The 16,241-nt window shown below is 38.1% G+C and overlaps 2 long non-coding RNA genes across 2 annotated transcripts; one reads left to right on the top strand and one right to left on the bottom strand.

Annotated features, from left to right (window-relative positions):
* Nucleotides 1-9,069: 9,069 nt before the first annotated feature.
* On the top strand, nucleotides 9,070-15,745 carry LOC134472368 (uncharacterized). Its single transcript, XR_010042175.1, has 3 exons — nucleotides 9,070-9,159; nucleotides 15,188-15,234; nucleotides 15,585-15,745. It is a non-coding gene; the product is annotated as an uncharacterized LOC134472368 (long non-coding RNA).
* LOC134472499 (uncharacterized) lies at nucleotides 11,605-13,637 on the bottom strand. Its single transcript, XR_010042341.1, has 2 exons — nucleotides 13,152-13,637; nucleotides 11,605-12,536 (listed from the first exon to the last, which is right to left on the bottom strand). It is a non-coding gene; the product is annotated as an uncharacterized LOC134472499 (long non-coding RNA).
* Nucleotides 15,746-16,241: the final 496 nt, after the last annotated feature.

The raw sequence follows: 16,241 nt of genomic DNA, 5'->3' as shown, positions 1-16,241 counted from the left end.
AATTGAACAAAACAGTATAGAACAAGACCAATAAAAACCGTATTGGAGACCTTACAGGACTTCCAAAGAAGATAATAGTCAAACCATAATGGGCATTATAGAATGTCTTGTTGCCTTCAAAGTGGTTGCCTATACCCTCAAACTTGATACTATTAAACAAAATGGAATATAATAAAATCAGTCAGAACAAGATGTGGAGAACAATACAGGGGTTCAATTCAGGTTAATAGGAAAACAAAAAAGTTACTACAATATATCCAGCTATTTTTAATTTAGTTTTTCCCCAATTAAAAATAATAAGAAATAAATTAATTTTTTAAAAAAGAAAAAAAGGAGGGAGACTGAGATAAAAGAGGACATATCAATAAAACAACACAGGTCAAAACCGAACAATTTAACCATCATTGTGTTTCACCAGATAGCCTGACATTAATAGTAGTTATCATAGTGTCTCTTTCCTTGAAATATTTGAGTATAACTTTGTATACTATAGCATCAAACTTATCAAGACAGTGTGAAACCATTCAAGAGAATGAAAGTATCGTGGGGTATTTAGAACCAGCTAACAGAAACCAAACAATGGTTTCTAGATTATCTCTTCGCCTATAAAATTTTGTTTATACTATCACATATATTAAAGTATAACAAGATACATGTTAAAACCAATGGAAACAGATGAACAACAACTTGATGGGGCTTCAAAACAGGATAATATTAAATCAGCACTAGATATTACGCTGTCCTATTTTCTTCAAAAGAGCTATTCATACTATCACAATAAAATCGAACAACCCAGATTAAAACCATTCCAATTAATGAGAGAAAACATTATATGGTTTTAAACCAGTATGACTGGGAATCACGATTACCACGCACTTTTATGTATTCTTATCATTTCTTACACTAGGGAAACTATTTGATATTTATAAATGTTTGATTTATTTCACTTATGAGTATGGTCTCAAGCTGCATCCATTTATTTATAAATATCTCAATGTGATCATTCTTTATAGCTGAGTAGTACTCCATTATATAAAAATACCACAACTATTTTATCCATTCCTTAGTTGATGGACACTTAGGTTGTTTCCAAGATCTGGATATTACAAATTGTGTTGCTATAAACCTGTTATCACTGTGGAATGATGCTTTCAGTTCTTCTGTGAATATGCCTAGAAATGGAATAGCTGGGTCAAATGGGGCTTCCAGTCCCAGCTTTCTGAGAAATCTCCAGACTGACCTCCACAATGGTTGCACTAGTCTACACTCCCACTGACAGTGCAGGAGAGTTCCTTTTTGCCCACAGCCTCTGCAGCATTTGTTGTTGGTGGTTTTCTTGATCTTGGCCATTCTTTCAGGAGTGAGATGAAATTTAAGTGGTTTTAATTTGCATTTCTAAAATGACTAATGAAAGTGCTCTAAAGGATACAACTGCAAGTGTGTTTAGGGGTGATAAATAGCTGACCATATTAATGTTTGTGGTTGGATCATTGAACACAACTGTTTGCAGTCTCTCTGTTTGAATGTTCACTTTGTATTCTTTGATACTGTGACTTGAGCAACTATCTCTAAGATGATAATGTGTAATCTATTAACTGGTGATGTCTTACTTTTTTTTTGTTCTGTATTACTTGTACCCTTACACTGCTTTGTTTTGTTTTCTTTTTTCTCTTTTTCCTTTTAAATAAAATTAAAAATAAAATTTAAAAATTAAAAAAAAATAAAATGACTAATGATGATGAACATTTCTTCATGTATTTATCTGCCATTTGCATTTCTTCATCTGAGAACTGTGTACTCATTTCAGATGTCCATTTTTGGATTGAGTCTTTGAATATTGGATGTGTGGTTTTTTAATTTCTTTATATTTTTTAGCCCTTCATCTGAGGGACAGTTCACTAAGATTTTTTTCCCAGTTTTTGGGTTTTCTTTTCACTACTTTAGAGATTTTTGCTGATGTGCAGAAACTTTTTAATAAGAGGTGATCCCAGTTATTGATTCTGGGAAGTATTTCCCGTGTGTTTTGAGTCCTGTTCATAAATTTTTTACCTACTCCTATGTCCTCAAGGTTTTTACCCAATTTGTCTTCCAATAGATTTAGTGTTTCTGTTTTAATATTTAGATCTTTGATCCATTTAGATTTTAATTTAGTACATGGTGATAGGCATGGGTCTAGTTTTAGTTTTCAGCATATGGAGAGCCAGTTTTTCCAACACCATTTATTAAAGAGACTGTCATTCGTCCAGTGAACATGTTTGGCCCCTTCATCAAAGACAAGGTGGTTGAGTATGTTTTTAGTTGTGGTTGTATCTTCTAATCTATTCCACTGATCTTTGGCTCTGTTTTGATTCCAGTACCATGTTGATTTTACTACAGTTGCTTTGTAGTATAACTTCAAATCGGGGATTGTGATGCCTTCTGCCTTGCCTTTACTGCTTAGAACTGTGTTTGCTATTTTAGGTCTCTTCCTGCTCCAGACGAATTTTAGGAGTGATTTCTCGAGATCTATGAGGTATGTTGATGGTAATTTTATTGGGATTGCATTGAATCTGTGTAAGACTTTTAGGAGAATTGCCATTTTCACAATATTTATTCTTCCTATCCATGAGCAAGGGATGTCTTTCCATTTTCTGAGATCATCTTCAATTTCATTTTTCAGTGCATTATAATTTTCCCTGTATAGGACTTTGACTTCTTTCATGAGAGTAATTCCTAAATATTTCATTTTTTTGGATGCTAGTGTGAAGGGTGTGGCTTCTCTTATTTCTCTGTGATTTGTTGTTAGTGTATAGGAATGCTATTGATTTTTGAGTATTGATTTTGTATCCAGCCATATTGCTAAATTTATTTATTATATCTAGGAGTCTTTCAATGGAGTTTTGGGGGTGTTCTATGTAGATTATCACATCATCTGGAAATAATGATAATTTAACTTCTTCTTTTCCTATCTGTATGCATTTATTTCTCTCTCTTGTCTAATTGCTCTGGCTAGTATATCCAGTACTATATTAAATAGGAGGGGCAATAAGGGACATCCTTGTCTTGTGCCTGATTTTAAAGTAAAGGCCTTCAATTTTTAGCCATTTAGTATGATACTGGCTGTTGGATTGTCATAAATGACCTTTGTTATGTTGAGGTAAAGACCATCTATTCCAATTTTCTGCAAGGTTCTTATCATAAATGAATGTCATATCTTATCAAAAGCTTTTTCTGCATCTATAGAAAAGATCATGTGATTCTTACTTTTAACTCTATTGATATGGTGGATTACATTTATTAATTTATGTATGTTGAATCATCCCTGCATACCTGGGATGAATCTCACTTGGTCATGGTGTACAATCTTCTTGATGATTTGCTGCATCCTATTTGCCAATATTTTATTGAGGATTTTTGCATCTGTGTTCATTAGGGAGATCGGTCTATAGTTCTCTTTTTTAGTTGGGTCTTTCTCAGGTTTTGGTACCAGAGTAATATTTGCTTCCAGGAATGACTTAGGAAGGATTGCTTCCCTTTCAATTTCATTGAAGAGTTTGAGGAGTGTCGGCATTAGGTCTTCTTTGTATTTCTTGTGGAATTCTGCAGTGAATCCATCTGGGCCTGGGCTCTTCTTGCTGGGTAAGGACTTAATTGCATTTTCAATTTCATTAACAGAGATTGGATTATTCAACAGTTTTACATCCTCTTGATCTAGCTTTGGTACTTCATATGTTTCTAAAAATCTATTCTGTGTTATCAAACTTTTGAGAGTAGAGGTTTTCAAAATAGGTGTTGATGATCTTCTGTATTTCTAATGGGTCTGTAGTGATTTCAACTTTTTCATTTGTTGTTGCATGAATTTGAGCTTTTTCTTCCCTTTTTAAAATACGGTTGGCTAGGGGCTTATCGATTTTATTTATTCTTTCAAAGAACCAACTCTTTGATTCGTTGATTCTTTGGATTCTTTTCTTAGTCTCTATTACATTGATTTCTGCTCTGATTTTTATAATTTCCTCTCTTCTTTTGGCTTTGGACTTGACTTGTTCTTTTTTTGCTAGATGTTTGAGGTGTAACACCAGGTTATTTATTTGTATTCGTTCTATTTTCCTCATGTGGGAACTCAGTGCAATAAATTTTCTTCTGAGGACAGCTTTCATTGCATCCCAGATTCCAGTAAATTGTATTTGTGTTTTCATTTGCTTTTTGGTATTGTTTGATTTCTTCTTTAATTTTCTTTGTGACTCACTGATTACTCAAGAGTGTGTTATTCAGTTTCCAGGTGTTTGTGCGATTTTTGCAGTATCTTTTATCATTAGTTTCTAATTTCATAGTGCTATGATCCGATAACATGCAAGGGATAATTTCAACTCTTTTTCTATTATTTAAATATGTTCTGTGAGTTAATATATGGTCTATTTTAGAGAATGACCCATGTACTGCTGATAATAATGTGTATTCTGTTGTTGTTCATTGATATACTCTGTATATGTCTATCAAGTCCATTTGTTCATAGGTGTGATTCAGTTCTGTTATTTTTTTGCTGGTTTTCTCTCTGATTGATCTGTCCATTGGTGTCAATGGTGTGTTAAAATCTCCTGTTATAATTGTATCACTCCTAATTTGGTTTTTGATTTTTCATATTACTTGTTTTATATAACTGGGTGTCTGGAATTTGGTGTTTATATATTTAAAATAGTTATCTCTTCCTCTTGATATTTTCCCCTAATCAGTATGTAGTGACCTTCTTTATCTCTTCTGATCATTACTGGTTTGAAGTTTACCTTTTCTGCAAACAGAATAGCTACCCCTGATTTTTGGTAGGTTCGTTTTGCATGAAGTATTGTTTTCCATCCTTTGACTTTTAGTCTGTGAGTATCCTTTTGGGTTAGATGGGTTTCTTGTAGACAGCATATGGTTGGATGTGGTTTCTTGATCCATTCTGCCAGTCTGTTTCTTTTAATTGGTGCATTTAGACCATTTACATTAATGGTTATAACTGTTATATATTGGTTTACTGCTGACATGTTATATTTCTGCTGTTGCATCTTTATCTTTCTATTCTGCTTAATTGTCTGCCTTGTTTAGTGGTTTTTTCCTAAATGTATCTAAGCTGTCTTTCAGTATTCTTTGCAGCATTGGCCTCGTGATCATGAAGTTCTTCACCTGTTCTTTGTCATGGAAGTATCTTATTTCTCCATCGATTTTGAAGGACAGTTTTGCAGGGTACATCAGCCTAGGTTGGAAATCATTTTCTTTTAGGATCTGAAATACTTCACTCCATGCTCTTCTTGACTTTATTGTTTGTGCTGGGAAGTCTGTTGTGATTCTTATAGGTTTTCCTTTATTGATGATCTGTCTTTTCTCTCTGACAGCTTTTAATATTCTATTCTATTGTTCGATTTCTGGGATGGTGATTATTATATGTCTGGGTGTAGTTTTATTTTGGTTATGGCTATTTGGAGTTCTATATGCTTCATTGATCCTGATATCAGTTTCTAATTTCATGTTTGGGAAATTTTCAGCTTTTATTTCTCTAAATGTCCTCTTGACATCCTTTATATTGTCTCCTTCTTTTTCATTTATCCCTATCAACCTTATGTTGTTTTTCTTTGCATCATTTTTCAGGTGTTGAATTTTTTTTTCTTGATTTCTTGTTATTTTATAAAGATATTTCCTTTCCTGTTCTCTGGCTGCAATCCTGTCTTCAAGGTCTGAAATTCTATCTTCAAATTCATTGAGGCAGTTTTTACAACTTTCAATGGAATTTTTGATTTCCTGTATATTTCTTTGCATCTTTTTATGGATTCTGTTTGTTTCTTATATTGTTCACCCAGATATTCTATCTTTTTGTTTAGTTCCTCCATTTTTTAAACTGTGTCTTCTTTAGATATTTTCAGCATCTGCTTCATTTCTTCTTTTACCTGAGAGATTATTTCTAGTTTGAATTCCTTTAAATCTTTCTGGAGTAGCTTCTTTATTTCAGTTACTATTGTTTCAGGTATTTCAGGTATATGGCGTGTATTTTCCTCTATGTACATGGCTCCTAGGCTTTCTTGGGAAGGGCTGGATATTTGAGATTGTATTTTGGTCTTTCATTTTGTCATTTTCATATATTTCCATGTTTCAAGTGTTGTTCAAGAGTTTCCCCAGGGAGTGTTGGAAATTGTCTCTTATGTCCTGGGCTCCTGGGACTCCTCTGGTAGTGTATCTCCCTCCTTGGGGAGCGGAGCCCTTGGATTAAAAGAGGGTTGCCAAGCTCCTCTCAGGTAGACCTAAAGCCTCCTCAAGCTGCACAGTTTCCCCCTCTTGTAGCAAAGCTCTCCTGAGGGAAAGAAGGCCACCTGGTGTGCTCCAGGCAATCCCAATCCTGCTAAGTCCAATCTAGTGTGGCTGCAAGCCCAGCAGACCCCCAACTCCGTAAAGCAAGGATCTCATACTGTCCCAGGGTTTGGTTGTTGTGTAGTCATCCAGCTCCTTAGATGGCAAAGCTCCCCAGGCTGATAGAAGGTCTCCCTATGGTAGGCCTCAAACCTCCTCAGCAGGGCTACTCCCTCCTCCAGGCAGTGGCAGTGTTGCTGGTTCTCTCCAGGTAAAAAGAAGTTCGCAGGCAAGGCCACTGCAATTTCCTGCAGCTCAGCCCAGCTCCCTCCTTCAGGCAGGCAGATGTGGTGTGCTCCTCAGGAAGAAGAGGTGGCAGGTGGGGCTGGAATGGGGTCCCTCCACTCGGCTGTGCTCTCTCCTTCTGGCGGGCAGCTGTGGTGTGCTCCTCAGGTGGGAGAGGTGGCGGGTGGGGCTGGAACAGGGTCACTAAGCTCGGCTGTGCTCTCTGCTTCCCAAGAATAGCCATTTTCACAATGTTGTTTCTTCCTATCCATGAACATGGAATGCTTTTCCATTCTCTGAGATCCTCTTTGATTTCTTTTTTTCAGAATACTGTATTTTTCTCTGAGTAGATCTTTTACTACCTTTGTCAAATTGATTCCCAATATTTCATTTTTTGGATGCTTTCGTGAAGGGTTTCTCTTATTTTCCTCTTGGTGAGTTTGTTGTTTGTGTAGAGGAACGCTATTGATTTTTGAGTTTTGACTTTGTATCCAGCTACATTACTGCATTTGGTTATTACATCTTTCCATACTATTTCATCATTCAACGAAGTTTTGGGGGTCTTCTATATCAAGTTTCTTTAATCTGTAAAGAATAGTAGTTTAACCTCTGCCTTTCCTACCTTTATTCCTTCTCTCTCTCTGTCTCTGTCTCTGTCTCTGTCTCTCTCTCTCTCTCTCTCTCTCTCTCTCTCTCTCTCTTTCTGTCTCTCTCATCTAATGATCTGGCCAATATTTTCAGCACTATTTTTAATAGGAGTGGTGTTAATGGACAACCTTATCTTGTTTCTGATTTTAGAATAAAAGCTCTCAATATTAGACCATTTATAACAGTGCTGACTTTTGTCTTATCACAGATACCTTTTATCAGATTGATGTAGAGACCATCTATTCCAATTTTTCATAGGGTTCTTATCATGACTGAATGTTAGGCTTCATTAAAAGTTTTTTCTGCACCTATTGAAATGATCATGTGATTTTTATTTTTGGCTCTATTGATATGATGTATTACACTTATTTACTTGTGTATGCTGAGCCATTCCTGCATTCCTGGGATGAATCCCACTTGGTCTTGGGGTATAATGTTCTTGATGACTTGCTGCATTCTGTTTACCAGTGTTTCATTGAGGATTTTTGCAACTATGTTCATTAGGGACATTGACCTGTAATTTTCCTTTATGTTGAACCTTTCTCTGGTTTTGGTAGTAGGATAATATTTGCTTCCAGGAATGACATAGAGAGAACTGATTCCTTTACAATTTCATTGAAGAGTCTGAGAAGTGTTGGCATTAAGTCTTGCTTGAATTTCTTGTAGAATTCAGCTGTGAATCCATCAGGACATGGACTTTTTTGTCGGTAAGGTTCTAATTACATTTTCAATTTCATTAATTGATATTCAGTTATTCAGCAATTTTACATCTTCTTAATTCAGCTTTGGTAATTCATTCATTCCTAGAAATCTGTAGATTTCTTTTGGTTATCAAATCTATGAGAATAAGTGTTTCAAAATAGCTACTGATGATCTTCTATATGTCCACAGGGTCTGTAGTGACTTTGCCCTTTTCATTCTTTTTTATGAGTTTGGATCCTTGTTTCCTTTTTAAAACAACGTTGGCTAAGAACTTATCAATTTTATTTAATCTTTGAAAGATCCTGCTCTTTGATTTGTTAATTCTTTGTATTATTTTCTTAGTGTCAATTGCATCAATTTCTTCTCTAATTTTTGTAATTTCCAAAAGCCTTCTATTGGCTTTTGCCTTGACTTGCTTTTCTTTTTCTAGAAGCTTGAGATGTAACATCACATTTTTTATTGTTTGCATTCTGTTTTCCTGTTGTGGGAAATCACTGCAATAAATTTCCCTCTGAGAAATGCTTTCATTTCATCCCACATATTCCAGTATGCTTTATTTGTGTTTTTGTTTTCTGGTACATATTCTTTGGTTTCTTCTGGGACCCTCTGATTGCTCTGGAGTGTAGTATTTAATATCCATGTGTTTGTGGATATTTGGCAGTTTACTTTGTCATTATTTTACAATTTCATGGCACTGGGATCAAATAAGATGCAAGGAATAATTTCAATTCTTTTGTATTTAATTAATCAAGTTTGTGAGCTAGCATTTGGTCTATGTTAGAGAAAGTTCAATGTGAAGGCAAGAAGAATGTATATTCTGATGTAGTTGAGTGGAACACCTTGTACACATCCACTAAGTCTATTTGTCTGTGAGTTTGATTCACTTCAGTTATGTCTTTGCTGATTTTCTACCTAGTTGATCAGTCTCTGTCAAGTGAGTATTAAAGTCTCCTGTTATAATTGTTGTCATGGTTTACGTTTGTGTCCCCCAGGCCTCATGAGTTTGCATTGTTCATTTGTGATGGTTCATTGTATAGTGCTTGGATTGATGGTGTCAGTGCTCCACCCACATAGGGGTGGAGCCAGGATGTGATGTAATGGCAGGAAGAAGGTGTGTCTTTCTCTTTGCTGGTTCGAGTTTGCTGCTGGTGGCCACCATGAACTGCAGCCCAGCCATGCCTGCCTGTCTTGGAGACAACTGAGTGTGGACTGAAACCTCCAAAAACTGTAAGAAATAAACCTTTCCCAACTTTGGGCTTCAGGTATTTTGTTTCAGCAACGAGCATAAAGTAACTAAGACAGTTGTAATATCTCTTCTATCATTTTCCATCTCTATTAATGTTTGTTTTACACAACTGAGTGCTTGTGAATTTGGTGCCTACATATTTAAGATTGTTATCTCTTCTTTTTGAAGTTTTCCTCTAACCAGCATGTATTGACCTTCTTTATCTGCTTTGATCCTTCTTGAAGTTCACATTGTCTGGAAACAAAATTGCTATCTATGATTTTTGGGGGTTTCCTGTTGTGTGAAGCATTGTTTTCGATCCTCTGACTTTCAATCTATGGATTTACTTTTTCATTAGATGGCTTTTTGTATACAGCATATATGGTTGGATGTTGTTCCTTGATCCATTCTGCCAGTCTGTTTCTTTTAATTGGTGAACTGAGGCTGTTTACATCAATGGTTTTAACTGATGTATGTTTGCTGGTTTTGGGTGCACTATCTTTCTGCAGTTGGTTCTTTACCTTTCCTCTCAGGTTAATTGTTTGCCTTGCTTGGCAGTTTTTTTCTGTTGGTGTTCTTGGAGTCATAGTTGTTTTTATGGCTATCTAGAATAAGTTTCAGTATTGTTTGCTGGGTTGGTTTGGTGGCCCTGAAGTTCTTGAGCTGTTATTTTCATGTATGTATCTTATTTTTCCATCGGTTTTTTTATTTAAAGAAAAAACAAAACTAAATGAAGCAAAACAGTAAAAGGCTAGAAGTGATACAGAATTTCAAGAGAAAAAATCTACAGTAAGAATTCACCAGTTAATAGATCACACATTGTCATCTTAGAAACAGTTGTCCAGAATACAAAATTAAAGCATACAAAGTGGACATTAATACAGTGAAATTGCAGTCAGTTCTGTTCAGTGATCCAAGAAAAACTCAGCAATATGGTTCTCTATCCTACACATTTAAATATACTTGCAGTTACGTCCTTTAGATCACTTTCCTTCTTCTCTTTTTTACGCTAAAAATCACACATTTTGGTTTCCACTACTCCCACAGTTCTTATAACTTTTTCTTTGAAGAGGAAAAGAAAAAAGATTTTTAAAAAACCAAAAAACAAGAAAACAAAACAAGATGGACCAAAGAAAAACCCAATGTGACAAATAAAAACAGAGTCAGAGCAGGAGGATGGACATAGTATATAATGAAAAAAAAAGATTACTAGGTGATCAACAATGGTTACCATTATGCCTCTTGTTATCCTAAAAAGAGTTGCCTATATCAGCTGGTATAAAAGAATTGAACAAAACAGTGCAGAAGACCAATAAACTCACATTGGAGAGCTTACAGGACTTCCAAAGAAGATAATAGTCAAATGATAATGGGCATCATAGAATATCCGGTTGCCTTCCAAATGGTTGCCTATACCCTCAAACTTGATACTATTAAGCAAAACAGAATATGATAAAATCAGTCAGAACAAGATGTGGAGAACAATACAGGGGTTCAAATCAGGTTAATAGTCTCCATCAGTTTTGAAAGACAGTTTTTAGCACACATCAATCTTGTTTGGAAGTCATTTTTAGTATTTAAAATAATTCTCACCATGCTTTTCTTGACCTCATTGTGTTGAAAAAACTGCTGTCATTCTGATGGGCTTTCTATTTTAGGTAATCAGTCTCTCTTTTTTCTAATAGCTTTTATTATTCTGTTCTCTTGCTGAATTTCTGGGATGTTGATAATTATACATCTGAGTGTAGATTTATTTTGATTATGGCTAATTGGAGTTCTATATGCTTCACTTACCTATATATTAGTTTCCTTTCCCATTTTTGGGAAAATTTCAGCTATTATAGCTGTTAAAATTATGTTATTGCATATTTGTTTATCTATTAATATTTGTCTTATATAGTTTGGTGTTGCTGTGTTTGATGCACATATTTATGATTGTTGTCTATTCCTCTTGCATTTTTCTTCTAATAAGTTTGCAGTGTTCTTATTTATGTGTTCTGATATTTTTGCTTTGAAGTTCACATTGACTGCAAATAGAAAGGTACGTCAATGCCAAGGAATATTGCTCCTGTCACATGGAATATCATTTTCCATTATTTGACTTTCACTCTATGAGTTTCTTTTTGAATTAAATATATTTCTTTTACGCAGCATATTCTTGGATCCTGTTTCTTCATCTAATCTGTCAATCAGGTTCTTTTAATTTGTGAATTGAGGCCATTTATGTTGATAGTTACAACTAATTTATATTGGCTTAGCTTTGTCATGGTATTTTTCTTTTCTTGGTTACCTGCTTTCTCCTCATTAATTACTTGCCCTGCCTGTTGGTTTCTTTCTGTTGGAGTTCTGGAAATTGTAGTAACCTTTATCTCTATCTAGTGTATCTTTCAGTATTCATTCTTGTCGATGTCCGCTCCCGGCCGGCAGGAAAGACACACGACAAGGTCTGGCGGTGGTCAGGCTTTTCTTTATTCTCTCCTTATACAGTCTGCCCCGAAGCCTCTACCGGTCCGCTCCCCGCGGCTCCTTTTGTGCTTCAGTCTCTCTCTCTCTCGGGGGTGGAGGCACTGGCTATATATAGGATTAATAGCTAGGCAGACTACCCTGTGAGGCGGGAACTTAGTGGGGTGATAAGAAACAGGTGCCACACAGGCGGGCTCGATGAGAGGGGTAATCTAGCCCAGGCTTTTGTACTTTCCCACAGGCCTCGCAATCACCGCGTCTGATGACTTGACAGTGCCACGGCTCCCAACATCTCCCCCTATTTTATTTTAAATGATGGCTACGCGCATCGCAGCCCGTCCTGGATAGAGTGCAGAGGCCTATGCCCCGAACTGAGGCCCACCGTAGGCCCTTAGCGTAGACCCTGGTCGGCCGTCCCAGGGTCCACCAAGGCCCTGAGGCCCTCGTCCTTTTTTCTAGGGCCAGGAATGAACCGGACGGAACCTGGTTGCACATAGGCATGCACTCATTTCTCTCCACGAATCCCCTCGGAGAGAAATTTATCTAACAATCCAGCGGCTTTCGAGCGGAACGGGGTAGGGCCTGGCTTAGGTTGAGTCGTGCTGGGGAGGCACGCTCTTACCCGTCATTGACTCACCCACCCTGCTACATGTTGTTGTCTAGGGAGGAGAATGTGGGAAGCCTGTCACTTTTAAACGCGGTCGTAGGCCATGCGAGTGAGCCATGCGTATACAAGGGTAGCACATAGGGGAGCAAGCCGTTCCAGGCCCCCAAAAAGGGATTGTCCTGCAGTTCTTTTAGGGCTCATCTTGTTGTTGGGTCTGCGGTTGGCCTCTGGTGGAACAGGCCTGATCTTCAGTCGAGGGACTTGTCGCGTCAACCTCTCTGGGACCCACATTGGTTCTCGTCCCGATTCCTGCAGAAAGACACAAACCGCGCCTCGGCTTCCTCTTTTGTATCTCTGCCCTCCTTGACGGACCCTTCTCGGTCGGGAGCTTCCTGACTGTGCCTGTTCAAACACCTCGCGTACTTCTACAAGTTCTTGAGAGCTCCCCCCGTAACTACCCTCACTCTTTAGGCACGTGTGTATCATTTCCCACAATGGACGAGCAGAGACTGAAGCTCTACCCTCCCGCTCTGCTAGGGAAAGGTCTCTGCCCAACTTTTCCCAGGAGGGCAGGTTTACATGCCCTGTAGGCAGAAACCAGGGAGCAAAGCTGTCAATCTCTGCAAGGAAATTTTCTAAAGTCTTACGCCCCACCTTGAGGTCCTTGGACTTTAGGAGTCTCCGAAGGACCAACACCAAGGCTGTGTATCTTTACTTGGCATGTTTCCCATTTTTAATATATCTTCTGTTATTTTTACTTCTATGTTTATGTTTTACACTCTTTTATTACCTTAAGTTCTGGTGTTATGTTTCATACTCACCGCGTGAGGCCCAAGAAACCCGCCACTTACGCGTGAGGTTGAGAGGAGTCTACAAACCCTGTAGGTGCGCGCCACCCAGGGCCCAGGCTTATCCTCTACTCACCTGTCCTGCAGCTGCAGCACTGTGTAGGAGAATGCAGTCCACCGCCGCGTCTCGGGGTTGATCAATCCCCGTGCGGGCCTCCAAATGTCGATGTCCGCTCCCGGCCGGCAGGAAAGACACACGACAAGGTCTGGCGGTGGTCAGGCTTTTCTTTATTCTCTCCTTATACAGTCTGCCCCGAAGCCTCTAGCGGTCCGCTCTCCGCGGCTCCTTCCGTGCTTCAGTCTGCCCCGAAGCCTCTACCGGTCCGCTCCCCGCGGCTCCTTTTGTGCTTCAGTCTCTCTCTCTCTCGGGGGTGGAGGCACTGGCTATATATAGGATTAATAGCTAGGCAGACTACCCTGTGAGGCGGGAACTTAGTGGGGTGATAAGAAACAGGTGCCACACAGGCGGGCTCGATGAGAGGGGTAATCTAGCCCAGGCTTTTGTACTTTCCCACAGGCCTCGCAATCACCGCGTCTGATGACTTGACAGTGCCACGGCTCCCAACACATTCTAGGGTTGGTTTGGTAGAAATTAATATCTTCAGTTGCCTATGTCTTATTTCTCCATTAATTTTGCAAGATAATTGTGCAGGATATATCAATTTGAGTTGAAATTGTTTTGTTTGGGGGCTTCAAATAATTCGTTTGTGAGTGTGACTTCTCAGCTTCAGTGTAAAACCCTCATCCCACTAGCACAGCTCCTTTATCTTGCTGGCATAGACTTTCTGGCTGCCACCGCTGACCCTTGGGTCTTCCCATCATGAATCCATAAAAGAGACTGGTGTGAGTCCTTGTTGTGGGCTCTGGACCTGCAGCTGGACTCATGGGAGGCATTGTCCTGAGCTCTGGGTTTTTATCTGGACTCATGTAGGACATTGCTGTGGGGTTTAGGCTCTTGACTAAATAATCTATGTCTTTGGTGTTATGGATAAATTTCCTGCATTTTCCTGTGTTAACTTCCAGTGACCATTATAAAAATATTATAAACTCCATGTCCTATCCTATTTCTTCTCTGTGTACAACACCTGGCAACAATGGGCATAGATTTATTTAGGGTTAGGGCAAGATGTTTTATATACTTGGTATACCTGCATTTCAAATTGCTGTTACCTGGGAACTTTTCTGCCACTTCTTCAGCAAATAGATTTATAAATCTGATTTGCATTGAGACCTGAATTTTCATTGACACCTATCTGTCATGTAATGCTTTACTTTATCCTGGAGCTGTCAAACTGTTATTTTATGCTCCCATGTAATTTTTAGGAGTTATTTCCTTTCATAATCACCTGATCTGTTCCTATCTTGAAGGTCTGAAAGTGTATCTTTAGTTCATTCAAGTGGTTTTGCCAACTTCCAATAAGTTTTTTAATTTACTAGATATCTCTGTAAATTTGTTTCATTGATTCTTTTTCTTTTCTCTATTGTTCATTCAAGGTTTCCATCATTTCCCAATACTCCTATACTTTTTATCTGTGTCTTCTACTTATGCTGTGCAAATTCATTTATTAAGGTTGTCATTTATTTTTACTTGAGAGATTATTTCTAACCTGACTTCCAATGTCCTCTATTTCAAACTCTCTAAATATTTCAAATGGGTTGGCACTTGAGATTGCATTTTGCTTTTTGGTCTTGTTATTTTCACCCCTTGGATTAATATTTTTGCCTTTTCTAATCTGCTTGATTTGATGGTGAATCATATATTTCTTAGGATAATGCTGTGTGGCTGATCCTCACACAGTTACTTGGTCCTACAGTGTAAGGAAGAGACCAATTGCATGAGTGTTATATTCTTTCTAGTTTGACTAGTCTAGAAGTACTGTTGTGAACTAATCTTTAGCTCATATTGTTACTGTGGCTTCAGGCTTCTCTATAATACCATACCCACCTGTCTACAGTGCATGCCCCAGGCAGAACCCTACAGTGTCACTGGGGATTTTGCAGGTCCAGCTGGGTTTCTCCAGGGGATGGGAGACCTCAATGGTGCTCTTTCCAGCCCACCCATCGCTATTTTTATGTAAGAGGTCTCAACTCTGTTTTTTCTGGTATGTCAAGGTCCTCCACTGAGTATCCTGTTGACCAACTGAAGTCACAACTTTAGGGTAAGTTCATCATCCTCTTTTGCACTGCTGAGTTTCTCTGTGTGGGAGGAAATATCACCTGGGTTCCTTCTAACACATCAAGGTACTGCAGGTGTTGGAAGGGTTGCTGATAGTCCCATGGGCTGCTGAGGGCATCCAGGTGAGGGGGGGAGGGTGGCTAATGGTTCTGTTACCTGCTAAGGTCACTTAAATGTAGGGGAGGACTGGCAAAGTCTTCCCTTAGGTACTGAGTTTGTCTGGGCTTGGGAAAGGGACAGGTGAGGCTTCTTTCTATTGCTGAGCTTGTTCTGGTGTGAAGGATTTCCATATCAGAGTATTTTATATCTTCTCCTATGGTTCATTCTTTGCAGATGCTACCATGATGAGTCTATGGAGGTATCCTTTCAAGGGTTTCTGGCCTTACCTGACACTATATGGCATTTCAGCTTCCAAAACACTGAACAGAATGAGATTCCTTTTCCTTGAAAAGAAAGCATTGGGTTCTTTGATTAAACTCTCCCAAACAACTTAATGAGTTTGATTATGATCCAGCAAGATCATTTCACAGTGCATTCCTTAGAAAATATAATTTCTGGATATGCAGTTAACTGATTTTTTGTGCAAGGAAAATAATCACTATTATTGTTCTAATGCTCCATTTCATATTCTCAGTTTGTTGATTTTCATATGAACTTACTGTGGTTTGCAAGTTCAGTTTAGGTTATTGGTTAATATTTAGCAAAGTGAGACAGAGCTGCAGAATAAACAAAAGGTATGAGCCATCTTCAGTGGTATTTGAGCATTCTGAAATTTTTAAATTTCATATGGTCAACTGAGTTCAGTGTTTAATATTGAATGAGGGTTTATATGACCTTCTATCCTGTGAGTTCAGTGTTGCACATTATCATCAGATATGTGTTATCATTGGTGATTTCACTTGAAATTCAGTACATGCTATTTGTTTTGTTTTCAGTTAATACAGCTGACTCAGAGCTTATTCTTTACAGCCCCGAATTTTGTTTTGAGGT

The sequence above is a fragment of the Cavia porcellus genome, unplaced genomic scaffold (genome assembly GCF_034190915.1).
Source record: "Cavia porcellus strain 051 isolate PalLab524CR breed Dunkin Hartley unplaced genomic scaffold, mCavPor4.1 scaffold_23, whole genome shotgun sequence".
Lineage (NCBI taxonomy): Eukaryota > Metazoa > Chordata > Mammalia > Rodentia > Caviidae > Cavia > Cavia porcellus.
The sequence above is the reverse complement of the archived record's forward strand: the minus strand, read 5'-3'. Positions and strand labels throughout refer to the sequence as shown.